At 42.8% G+C, this 12,423-nt stretch overlaps 1 protein-coding gene across 1 annotated transcript in view; it reads left to right on the top strand.

Annotated features, from left to right (window-relative positions):
* The first annotated feature begins 394 nt into the window (after positions 1-394).
* CSDC2 (cold shock domain containing C2) overlaps positions 395-12,423 on the top strand; it is a 34,211-nt gene continuing 22,182 nt past the window's right edge. The window contains exon 1 of the mRNA XM_040408296.1: positions 395-570. The gene's annotated coding sequence lies outside the window, so the exon portion shown is untranslated. The remainder of the gene's footprint in view (positions 571-12,423) is intronic.

Below are 12,423 nucleotides of genomic sequence, written 5' to 3'. Positions count from 1 at the left end.
AACATAACCTTCAGCTAACATCTGGAGCAGGTGCAAAAAATGCCACTAAAAAGCAAAAATGCAGAAAAACTCCAGGAAAAAATGATGTGTGAACCCATTTATACAGCCCCCAAAAAGGCCATAAAAAAATGTGCGTATGTATTGTAGGGTCCCTCTCTCAGAAACTACAGGACAGGTCCAAATTCCAGTAATGAAATGCTTTTTTCTCACACGTACAGGATTCTAAGATTCACTAAACACAACTGACAATAGTAGATCCCATTCTCCTGGCTTTAGCTAGGCATTCACTGCAGCCTGGCACATTGTTATTCAGGCTGTGCCTTTAATGGGGCAGCCCTGTGAAACTCCACCTCCCTCTCGTCCTCCTGTCACAGACGTCACCGCTGAGGGGTGTGCAGGAGAATTTAGATGCAAAATAACAAGGAAGATTTGGATCTAGGAGAACGGTGCCCTTTAAGTGTCTCTGGAAGGTGAGGACTAGGGCTGACATACATACAGTGCTCATATCTGTTTTGGGAGGAGGAGACCTGAATGAGCTGAGCCTGTCACCTGGAAGTGGGGGAAGACAAGGTAAGAAGGACCCTTTAAAGCCATCATATGTTCTTATCATCCCAATCAGCAGTGGTATGCAAAGGGTGTCAAGACATGTAGCAATGGAGGGATCATTCATTCCTGTGCCATTTTCTCCCATGTAGCGTGTATTTGCACTGCCAGTACTGTTTCATGTAAATTGTAGCTCTTTTTCCAACCACTGAATTATCATAAACATTTTGCAATCATGTCAAACATATATTTTGCTGATATTTTTGCATTTTTTCTGAAGGATAGTCGTATGTATCGGAATCCCATCTGTATGACACCCACTGCCTTGCAATGAAACATCCTCCGACATGATCACATATGTCCAAAAATGGAATATTTGGAAAATATGGACATTCCCAAATCCCCCCGTCTTATACTGTGGTCTTTACATTTGCAGTGCAGTGTATGGTTAGCTACACACAGGAGCTAGTCATAAAATAGCAAGACTGTAGTTAAATGAACATCCACTACAGCAATATGACAAGACTGGAACATGTTGTTTATCAGGCTAAACACGCCCTAAAATAAAGGGCTTTAAGAAATATACGTCAATCATTATAAAAAAAATAGTAATTGCTCAGTCCATAGACTCATGGAGACTGTGGCAGGTTTGTTCTGCCTTCCTGCAGGCCACATAAGGGTGGATGTCTTCATGTGTCACAATCCCAGCAGATCAGAGGCTCCTTGCAGCCGTGTTGCCTTTTTAGCTGCCTTGTTGGTTCACTATAGCTCTTGTATACCTCCTATATAAAATAGATATTCTTCATTGAGATGTAGCATGCACCTGCTGAAATGAGGCACAAAGAAGATCCAGACATCTGTACAATAGGGCGTTAAATACAGTATAATCTGGTGACAAATCCCTGCAATAACACCCCCAGGGACAGTCCTAATAATCAAAGCAGGCAGCCGGTTCCAGAGCAGCTCTTAACAATACTTATTAAATGGCTGGCAGTTTATCTGGTGCACAGCACAGATAATGGCTTGGTCCTGCCGAATGGAGAGGTGTAAACAGAACTCAGAGGGAACAAATGACTCATTTCTAAAATGAACCAAATTACAGGCCTAAGCAATAATATAGGGTATATAATGTAATCCAAGTCTAAGCAATACTGTAGGGTCTAAGCAGTAATCCAAGCCTAAGCAATAACATAGGGTCTGTGCAGGAATCCAGAGCTAAGCAATAATATAGGGTCTATGCAGGAATCCAGACTTAAAGGGGTATTCCCATCAACAGTTTTCATACTTACCTGCGGCGAGCACGACGTTCACTTCCTGGATTCGGCTGGGCAGGCTTAGTCAGCTTGATTGACGTCTTCTCCCGGCCGGGCCGCGCGCTGTCTTCAACGCCCACGCCGCCCAGCATGCGCCATGGTCACTTATTCCTGGCCTTTATAGTACAGAGCCAGCGTGCGCAATCGCGGCTCTGTACTATACTGGCCAGGAAGAAGTCATCATGGCGCATGTGCGGCGGCGTGCGCGTTCAGGACATTGCGCAGCCCGGTTGGGAGAAAATCTTTAGTCTTCTGCGCAAGCGCGGCCACGGGATTCGACAGGCGAGAGGTGGCCATAACCAGGGGAGACGAAAGACAACAATCAGGTAAGAGGGGACTTATTTTCTCAAAAAGGGTGGGAATTGGGTAATAAAATGTATTAACAAAAATGATCACTGTCAAATCATTAACAGATTTAACAGTGATCATTGTGATGGGAATACCCCTTTAAGAAACACTATAGGGTCGATACAGAAATCTAGACCTAAGCAATAATATAGGGTATATGCTGTAATCCAGGCCTAAACAATAATATAGAGTATATGCATTAATTTAAACCTAAACAATGATATAGAGTCTTTGATGTAATCCAGGCCTAAGCAATAATATAGGGTCTATAGAGTAATCCAGGTGTAAGCAATAATATAGGGTCTATGCTGTAATCCAGTCCTAAGCAATAATATAGGGTCTAGGATGTAATCCAGTCCTAAGCAATAACATAGGGTCTATGCAGTAACCCAAGACTAAGTAATAAGATAGGGTGTATGTAGTTATCAGGCCTAAGCAATAATATAGGGTCTATGGAGCAATCCAGGCCTAAAGAATAATATAGGGTTGATGCCTTGCACGGCATCGGGATCTGCCTTCTACGGGTGCCCAGGAAATCCAGCCTAAGGCTGGGTCTCCTAGGCAACCTGTTAGTGTACTACTCACTTTAGTACACAAACAGGCAATGCATTACAATACAGATGTATTGTAATGCATTGCAGATGGGATCAGACCCCCAAAAGTGAACGTCAGAAATAAAGTAAAGAAAAAAAAGTAAAAAAAATGTTTTTTATATAATTAATAAAATTTTTAAGTAAAAAAAAAGAAAAAAAACGCCCCTTTCCCCTTATTTTATAATAAAAAACAGAAAAAAAACCCCACACATATTAGGTATCTCCGCGTCCGTAATGACCGACTCTATAAATATATCACATGATCCACCCTGTCCGATAAACACCATAAAAAAATAAAATTAAAACGGTGCTAAAGTAAAATACATAAAAAAATAAATATACATATTAGGTATCGCCACGTCCGTAACAACCAGCTCTGTAATAATATTACATGACCTAACCCCTTAGATGAACACCGTAAAAAAATAAAAATAAAACCTGTGTAAAAAAAAGCCATTTTTGTCACCTTACATCACAAAAATTGCAACAGCAAGCGATCAAAAAGTTGTATGCCCCCCAAAATAGTACCAATCAAACCGTCACCTCATGCCGCAAAAAATGATACTCTACCTAATACAATCGGTCAAAAAATAAAAAAGCTATCACTCTCAGACAATGGAGACACTAAAATATGATTTATTTTTTTTGCTTCAAAACTTCTATTATTGTGTTAAAGTGAAATAAATAAACAAGTAGACATATTAGGTATCTTCGCGTCTGTAACAACTTGCTCTATAAAAATATCACAGGACCTAACCCCTCAGATGAACACCATAAAAAAATAAAAATAAAAACTGGCTCTCAGACTATGGAGACACTAAAACATCATTATTGTGTAAAACTTTAAAAATAAGAAATAGTAGACATATGAGGTATTGCCACGTCCATAACGATCTGCTCTTTCAAAAAAGTCACATGACCTAATCCCTAATAAATAAATAAAAACTGCATCAAAACAACCAATTTTTTGGTCACCTTGACCCATAAAGTGTAATAATGAATGATCAAAAAATCATATGTACCGAAAAATGGTACCAATGAAAACATCAACTCTTCCTGCAAAAAACGAGCCTCTGCACAAGACGATCGGCAGAAAAAAAAATAAAAAAAATAGGGCATTCAGAAAATGGAGACACAAAAAAATATTTTTTTTCTAAAATGCTTTATTATGTAAAACTGAAACAAACATAGAAAGTAGACATATTTGATATCATTGCGTCCGTAACAAGCTGCTATAAAAATAGCACATGATCTACCCTGTCAGATGAATTTTGTAAAACATAAAAAATAAAAACGGTGCCAGAACATCCATTTTCTGGTTACCTTGCATCACAAAAAAACATAATATAGAGCAATTAAAAATCATATGTACCCCAAAATAGTACCAATTAAACTGGCACCTTATCCCGTAGTTTCCAAAATGTGGTCCCTTTTTTGAGTTTCTACTGTAAGTGTGCATCAGGGGGGCTTTAAATGGGACATGGCATCTAAAAACCAGTATGGCGTTCCTTTCCTTCTGCACCCTGCCGTGTGGCCATACAACAATTCACGACCACATGTGGGGTGTTTCTGTAAACCGCAGAATCAGGGTAATAAATATTGAGTTTTGGGGGAGCATGGCCAACTACCGGCATGTGAGCACGCATCTCAGCTCCGATTCCCCGCTATAATCCTGACTAATCCTGGCAACCTGCCGACTCCTACCTTAGGGTGGACGGTGTACAAGCGCAAGAGGAAACCCAGCACACCGAAAATGGGTCCAAGCAAAGCGCAGACGGCAGCTAAAAAGCTTAAAGAGTACGCCAGACAAGAGACCTAACATGGCGCTCGCGGTCAGGCAGCGCAGCAAGTGGAAGCAGAGAGCCCAGAGGAACCGGAGTTCATCCTGAAAACAGCCTATATTCAGCTAATGTCAGCGATATCCTCATGTCAAACATCGCTTACCGGCAAGATTGAGGAGGTGAGGGTGGACCTGGGCCTGCTCCGGCACGATGTCCAGCTGCTTAGGGATCGCGTTAAGAATACTGAGGACAGGGTATCTTCACTTGAAGACCTGACCAGACCCTTGGTGGGGAAAGTACATGATCTTGAGCACTCTGTGAATCAGTGGCAGCAGAAGTGTGACGACCTGGAGAACAGAGCCAGATGGAATAACGTCCGAATCTTGGGCCTCCCGGAAAAGGTAGAGGGTCGGGACCCTGCCACTTTTCTCGAGCTCTGGTTCAAAGCATTGTTTCCAGAGGCGCCATTTTCCAACGCATACGCCATAGAAAAGGCGCATAGGGTTCCCGCCAAATCCCCTCCTCCCGGGGCCCCACCGAGACCTCTCCTTGCGAGATTACTGAATTGGAAGGACAGAGATCTGATCCTTAGCCAAGCTCGGATCAAGCAAGTAATCAAACATGAAAATGTGACAGTCTCTTTATTCACGGATTTCTCGGCTGATTTACAAAAGAAGAGAGCCACATTTGTTTCGGTTAAGCGGCGTCTACGAGACCTGAATTTGCAGTACTCTATGGCGTACCCAGCACGCCTATGTGTAGTGGATGGAGAGGAGACCATATTCTTCGCCGACCCCAAAGAAGCAGAAGACTGGGTCTCCAGGAAATCGGGACGTTCAGGACTGCACTGACATGCTGTTTGCGTCTATTGCGCAAGTATTGCCACTGCCTAGTGACTTTCTGTTGGTTTTTATTCACCTAGTGTAGTGGCTGCGGTTGTGGATCATACTGCTCCATTATCCGCTAATCTCATCTGTGTGGGAGTTATGTCATAATTTAAGTCATCTTACTGTGCATACCTTGCCACTGAATGTGAACATGTATTGTGGTTGCTCATAATAATGCGGGATGGGGGCACTACCTGCATAGGTACTCCATCTAACTGCACTATGCAGGTCCCCGAATTATGGGCCCATATACTAGTTGGATTAGACTCCAACGACCATATACTCGCCTTGTTACTTCAATGTTTTAAGTTATGTTCTTTAGGATTTGTTTCTCTTCAGGTATGGATCTTTACTCTAGTAGGGTTAGTCAGGGGAATGACAAATCAGGGGTATACAGTACTGAATAGCTTCTCTATAGTGGGAAAAGCAGTAAGACATCCTATGGGATTTAGGTTGCACTTGAAATGGCCTCCATGAAAATCCTGTCCTGGAATGTGAGGGGATTAGGAGATCTGAAGAAAAGGATAGCAGTATTCTCACACATTCGCTCCTTTAACCCTCACATTGTTGGTCTGCAGGAGACTCATCTGACGCCCGAGACCGGGAGTAGGCTTAAAAAACCCTGGGTTCAATATTTAGTCAATGCATTTGGTAGCTCGCATTCTAGGGGAGTTGCTATAATGGTCCACAGTGGTCTTAGATGGGAGGTGCACCAGGTGGTTATTGATCCAGAGGGCCAATATATCTTTTTATATGTGCACATTAATCGTACCCCTTACGTAGTGATTAATGTATATAACCCGCCGCCTGCCTCTTACTCCTTACTGCAAACTGTGATTGGCTTTGTTGCGCAATACCCCAATGTTAGACTGCTCTGTATGGGCGACTTTAACATGGTTATGCACTGCGGGATGGATAGATTTAGCCGGGATTTTAATATGCATGATGATTCTCCTCCAGATACTGTTCTCTCTAGAATAGCTGCTGAAATGGGGTGGTTGGATTTGTGGGGGATCAGACATCCGCTACTACAGGAAAACTCATGTTTCACCCCGTCCAGGGGAGCTCTTTCCCGGATCGACTATATTTTGGGGAATGCTTTGGCCTGCACTGAGCTTAATGACGTGGGATACGGACCCCAGGGCCCCTCAGACCACGCTCCGATATGGGCTGAGTTTAAACTGTCTGAAGCTGCTAGGCAGGGTGGTAAGATGCGCATCCACCGCTTCTGGTTGTCTCTTTTCGATAGCAATGAGAGGGTCCCTGATCAGCTGCTGATGTTTCTAGAGGTGCAGGATATTGAGACAGATGGCTTACTGCTATGGGACACCATGAAAGCATACTTGAGAGGTTGTCTCAAATCATCAATATCCTTCATCAAGAGAGACATGCAGCGCAAAGAGGTGGAATTACACACTAGATGCAAGGAGGCTGAGAATGCTTTCACATCCTCCCCAACTGAGACGAACAGATTGGAATGGCTTAACAGAGGCAGGTTATACATGACGCATCTTTCAGAAAAAAGTAATCGCAAATCATTCTTCCTTAAACAGCAGTCATTTGAGATCAGGCAGGAAAGCTCCTTGCGCACCTCGCACATGGCAACAACATGTCTCCCCCAGTTATCAGAATCAGGGACCCTAGTGGACTGGTGAGGGAGTCAGTGGAGGGTATCTTAGAATGCTTTGAGAGTTTCTACACGGATCTATATAACTCCGTTGCGAACTACACGGTGCAAGAGATGGAGGAATACCTTTTTAAGGTACCTCACCCTTTGGCTTTGTGATCTGGATAGAACTGTATTGGAGGATGATATCACTTTGGATGAGATTAAACTAGCAATTTCGGACCTCCCTACTGGGAAGGCCCCTGGGCCGGATGGCATTCCAAATGAGGTATATTCCAGATACACTGATATATTGAGCCCGCAACTTCACAAACTATATAAGACAGCTCACACCTGTGGACCTGTCAGATTCTATGTATGATGCCACAATAGTGGTTATTCTGAAGCCCGATAAGGACCCGCTGGAGTGTTGATCATACCGCCCTATTTCCCGTTTAAATCTAGATTACAAGATCCTCACTAGAGTTCTTGCGAATTGTCTTAATAAAGTGATCACCTCAATAGTACATAGTGATCAGTCGGGCTTCATGCCGGGCAGGTCAACCTCTGATAACATAAGGAGAGCCCAGGTGATTGCACAGATAGGGACGGCTGAGGGGGCGCAGTGGGCCATGGCCTCTTTGGACACTGCCAAGGCCTTCGACTCGATTGAGTGGATTTTTTTATTTGCTGTGTTAAAGAGCTTTGGCTTTGGCCCGAAATTCATCAAGTGGATTGAGATCTTGTATAGGCGCCCGAGGGCTGACATATTAATTAGCAGTCATCACTCCAGCTCCTTTCCACTGAACAGGGGCACGAGGCAAGGATGCCCTTTGTCACCTCTGCTGTTCGCAGTAGCTATAGAACATTTAGCTCTAAGAATAAGGCAGGATCAGATATACACGGGTATCACTGTGGGAGGCAGGGTAGATAAAATAGGACTTTATGCTGACGATTTGCTTCTGTTTATGTCTGACCCTGAGGCATCGCTCCCTAGAGCAATCGAGATTATTGAACAGTTTGGCAGATTCTCTGGGTTGCGCATAAACTGGACCAAGTCAGCTATCATGCCACTTTGGGATCACACCTGGCCGTCACATTGCTACAAATTACCTGTGGTAGATCGCTTTAAGTACTTGGGGATAGTAATCACCAAAATTGCACACCTCACACACTTTGAACATTGAGCCCCTAGTGGCGCTCTTTGCAGATAAGTTCAAGTCATGGAGGTCGCTTCCCCTCTCCATTATGGGCAGACTGAATCAGGTAAAAATGATACTGCTTCCCAAAGGTCTGTACGTTTTAGCTCACGCATGCGCTCCCATATCTAAAGGCTTTTTTGACCGTATTCATGCCATGGTTGCTTCGTTTGTGTGGGGTGGAGCTCGAAGGAAGTTATCCTTGGCTGTGCTTCAGAGGCCTAAGACGCAAGGAGGTGCTTCTCTTTCGGACTTCTTCCTATACTTCTTAGCCGGACAGCTTAAGTTCCTTAGGCCTTGGGTATCATCGGCTGATTTGCCCAACGCTGAATACCTTCTACGAGAGCACTTGCGTCTGGGCACTCTTTGGCCGGTTTTGTAGAATTCAAATTGCCCTCGCGACCGGTTGCTCTCTCTTCACAAACTGGCACACCAAGTGTGGCAGGCCTCTAAAATGCATTCATATAGGGATCTGCCTGATGTGGTTCCCCTGTGGGATAACCCCATGCTCACCCACATGGAGATGGGGTTGATATGTGGAAGCTTCATGGAGTCTGCACTCTAGAGAATTTGTTTGAGGCTGGGCATCTACGTTCCTTCTCGCAAATTCAGGATAAATTTGGTGTGCCCCGCAATATGTTTTTTAGGTACCTCCAATTGAGACACGCCTTGCAGGCTCAGCTAAGAGTATTGGGAAGGGCTATTTCAAAATATCCTTTGATAGGAGTGCTCAGATCGCAGGGCCCGTAAGGGATCATCTCTGTCCTGTACACCCACCTGCTATGCAATCGCATGACAATGAACCCTCTTGTTGTTGAGGGTAAATGGAAGTTATCCATACCCCCTCTGACGGGAGATGATTGGAGTGAGGCGCTCCTTACTCCAACCAGGGTTTCATCCTCTATTAATAACAGATTAATCCAGATGTTTATTCTACACAGGAGCTACCTCACTCCGACCAGGCTTCATAGGATGGGAAGGATTCATAGATGCTCGGCGGACCGCGCTGACTTCTGGCATATGTTCTGGGAATGCACTTATATTTGCCGCTTTTGGAAGTATTATCCACAATGGTCCCTTTTGTGATCCCCCTTTGTCCTAAACTTTGTATACTTGGAGTGTTAGACGAGGAGATATGGTCCCATTATGACAGGATATTCTTAGGGGAAACATTGTTCCTGGCTAGGAAAGCTATAGCGCTTCGATGGATGGGGGAAAGACCTCCATCTCTGGGTCAGTGGAAGTCCCTTGTTAATTAAGTAGTGTCCATGGAAAACATTGTCTTTAAACACAGGAAGTGCCCACAAAAATTTCAGAAGGTCTGGGGAGAATGGTGCTCCTCCACTCTAACCCTGCAAACCTCTCATATGTACTCAGCAACTGACAATCCAAGATAGGTTAGGGAGGACGTGTCTAGTTTTTATTACTGTGTGCAGTTGTATGCTCTCACTCTCAGCTCTTTTCAGCATGATTTTTTATGGTTTGAAATGTATGCCTTATGTAATGCATCATTCTGTACTTGTATCATATTATGTTGCTCTCCTGCGCGGGACACCAATATATTTTAACCTACTTGATTCATACCTGAACGGTTTATCGTTAATAAAACGAGTTTTAAAAAAAATCTTGATTTTGTTTGGCTGTTAACCGTTGCTTTGTTACTGGGAAAAATTGATTAAAATGTAAAATCTGCCAAAAAAGTGAAATTCAGAAATTTCATCTCCATTTTCCATTAATTCTTGTGGGACACCTAAAGGGTTAACAAAGTTAGCAAAATCAGTTTTGAGTACCTTGAGGGGTGTAGTTTCTAAAATAGGGTAATTTTGGGGTGGTTTCTATTATGTAAGCCCTACAAAGTGACTTCAGACCTGAACTGGTCCTTAAAAGTGGGTTTTGGAAATTTTCTTAAAAACTTCAATATTTGTTTCTAAACTTCTAAGCCTTCTAACGTCCCCAAAAAATAAAATGTAATTTTCAAAATGATCCAAACATGAAGTAGACATATGGGAAATGTAAACTACTAACTAATCTATGAAGTATCACTATCTATTATAAAAGTTGAGAAATTGAATTTTGGGATTTTTTCACAAATAAAGGTGAAATATATTGACTCAGATTTATGACTATCATGAAGTACAATGTGTCACGAGAAAACAGTCTCAGAATGGCTTGGATAAGTAAAAGTGTTCTAAAGCTATTACCACACAAAGTGACACATTTCAGATTTGCAAAAAATGGCCTGGGCAGAAGAGCGAAAACTGGCCCGGGGTAGAAGGGGTTAAACCAGATCAAAGCAATAATATAGGGTCTGTGCTGTAATACAAAAAGCATGCCCCTCTTTTATATATTTTGGTTTAGCCATTTCTGTCTCATAGACTACTGTTCTGAAAGAGCACTGTATAAAAATGTGGCACAGCCAAATTTCTTTTAAAGGGGTTTTCCCCCCCAAAAAATCTACAGTTTTCAAACCAGCACCTGGATCTTAACACTTTTGGAATTGCATGTAATTAAAAATTTTGCATAGCCACTGAGTTCTATCTATCTGTATAGCGGCACATGCTGTTTGCTTTTTCTTATTTCTTTGTCCTGCCCACTGAGATGGCCGCACATGCCTTCAGAGTTGTGATAGGGAGATCTGAGACACGCCCCCTTAACTGCATCAGAAAGGACACTCCTCTTGAGCTGTCAGCTTGATATAAATCTATCAGAGCAATGAATGGGGAGATCTCTGGATCCATGTGAGGTACAGCGCTGGTTCTAGCTTTGTTAGAAGGTATTGTCATGTACTACATGATGTCTGATTTTCATTTTTTAAATTAGTCATGGGATAACCCCTGTAATGCTCTGCACTATGTTTGAAGGACAGATGATTCATATAATTAGCTTGATAATTACAATTTGACTAAAACACTTGCAGTGCTGAGTATAGTGCCCACTAGATAATAGGTATATCCCCTGCATGTTGATATGTAGAAGAACATATGTTCATGATATATAGTGCTCATACACAAGTCCTAGGATTTAAACAAAAATGAGTGATTATAGCACAAGCTTTATGTATATCAAATTCAATACATTGATTGTATGCACTGATCATCAGGTGCAGTAAAACCACTTGGCTAATAATATATACAGTTTGTCCCTCTCATGCGATCAAAATAATGTTACCTATAAAGGCATGTACTGTAGAGTATCTGGCACCAAAATTTTGTGAGGTGGGGCACCATGGATTGAACTTGTTTTTCTAGCACATCTCACAGACACTGAACAAATTGAGGTCTGGGGAATTTGGAGGCCACCTTCAACTCATTGTCATGTTCTCCTCCAGCTTGCCTTCTTCCCATGATGCGTCCTGGTGCTATCACTTCCCTAAATAAACAACATTCACACTTGGCTATCCAGATGATGTTATTATCAGACCAGGTCATCTTCTTCCATTGCTACATGATCCATTGCTAATGCTCATGTGTCCATAGTAGTCCATACATGGAAAACTGTGGTCCATTGTGTGTTCTGGCACCTATAGGCAACATTAACTTTTTTATTGACTGCAGTAGTCCTTCTGTGGGAGCAGACCAGACAGGCTAGTCTTTGCTCCTCATACACATCATGACCCTGTTGTCGGTTCACTGATTGTCTTTCCAACCCTTTTGGTAGGCACTAATCACTGCATACCAGGAACACTGGACAGAACCTGCCATTTTGGAGATGCTCTGGCCCAGTTGTCTAGCCATCATAAGTTGGCCTTGTCACTGTCACTCAGATCATTACATTTCCCCATTTTTCCTGTTTTTAACACATTTTTAACACATCATCCATCCAGCCGTGCTTGCACACTGTAGAAAAAAGTGCTGGCCAGTCTGGTGGCTGGTACTGTGGGAGCTCACATAGGCTGGTGCTCTTTTCTATAGTGTGCAAACACGACCACCGCTAATGGATTGCAGGGTGGTCGTAACCATAGATACAAGCAGTATATGATGTGATAGAAAAATGAATCCAGCCAGCAAAGGAAGCAATATGGATAATAACAATACATTAGTAAGTGGCTTTTATTAACTTTCTCTACATGATTAATGCCATTTGCGGGTTTAGATAGTCCGATGGATCGCTAACTTCCCAACAGTCAGCTGCCCACTCAGTGAAGAAGACGGAT

This window comes from Bufo bufo, chromosome 9 (assembly GCF_905171765.1).
Source record: "Bufo bufo chromosome 9, aBufBuf1.1, whole genome shotgun sequence".
Classification (NCBI taxonomy): domain Eukaryota; kingdom Metazoa; phylum Chordata; class Amphibia; order Anura; family Bufonidae; genus Bufo; species Bufo bufo.
The sequence above is the reverse complement of the archived record's forward strand: the minus strand, read 5'-3'. Positions and strand labels throughout refer to the sequence as shown.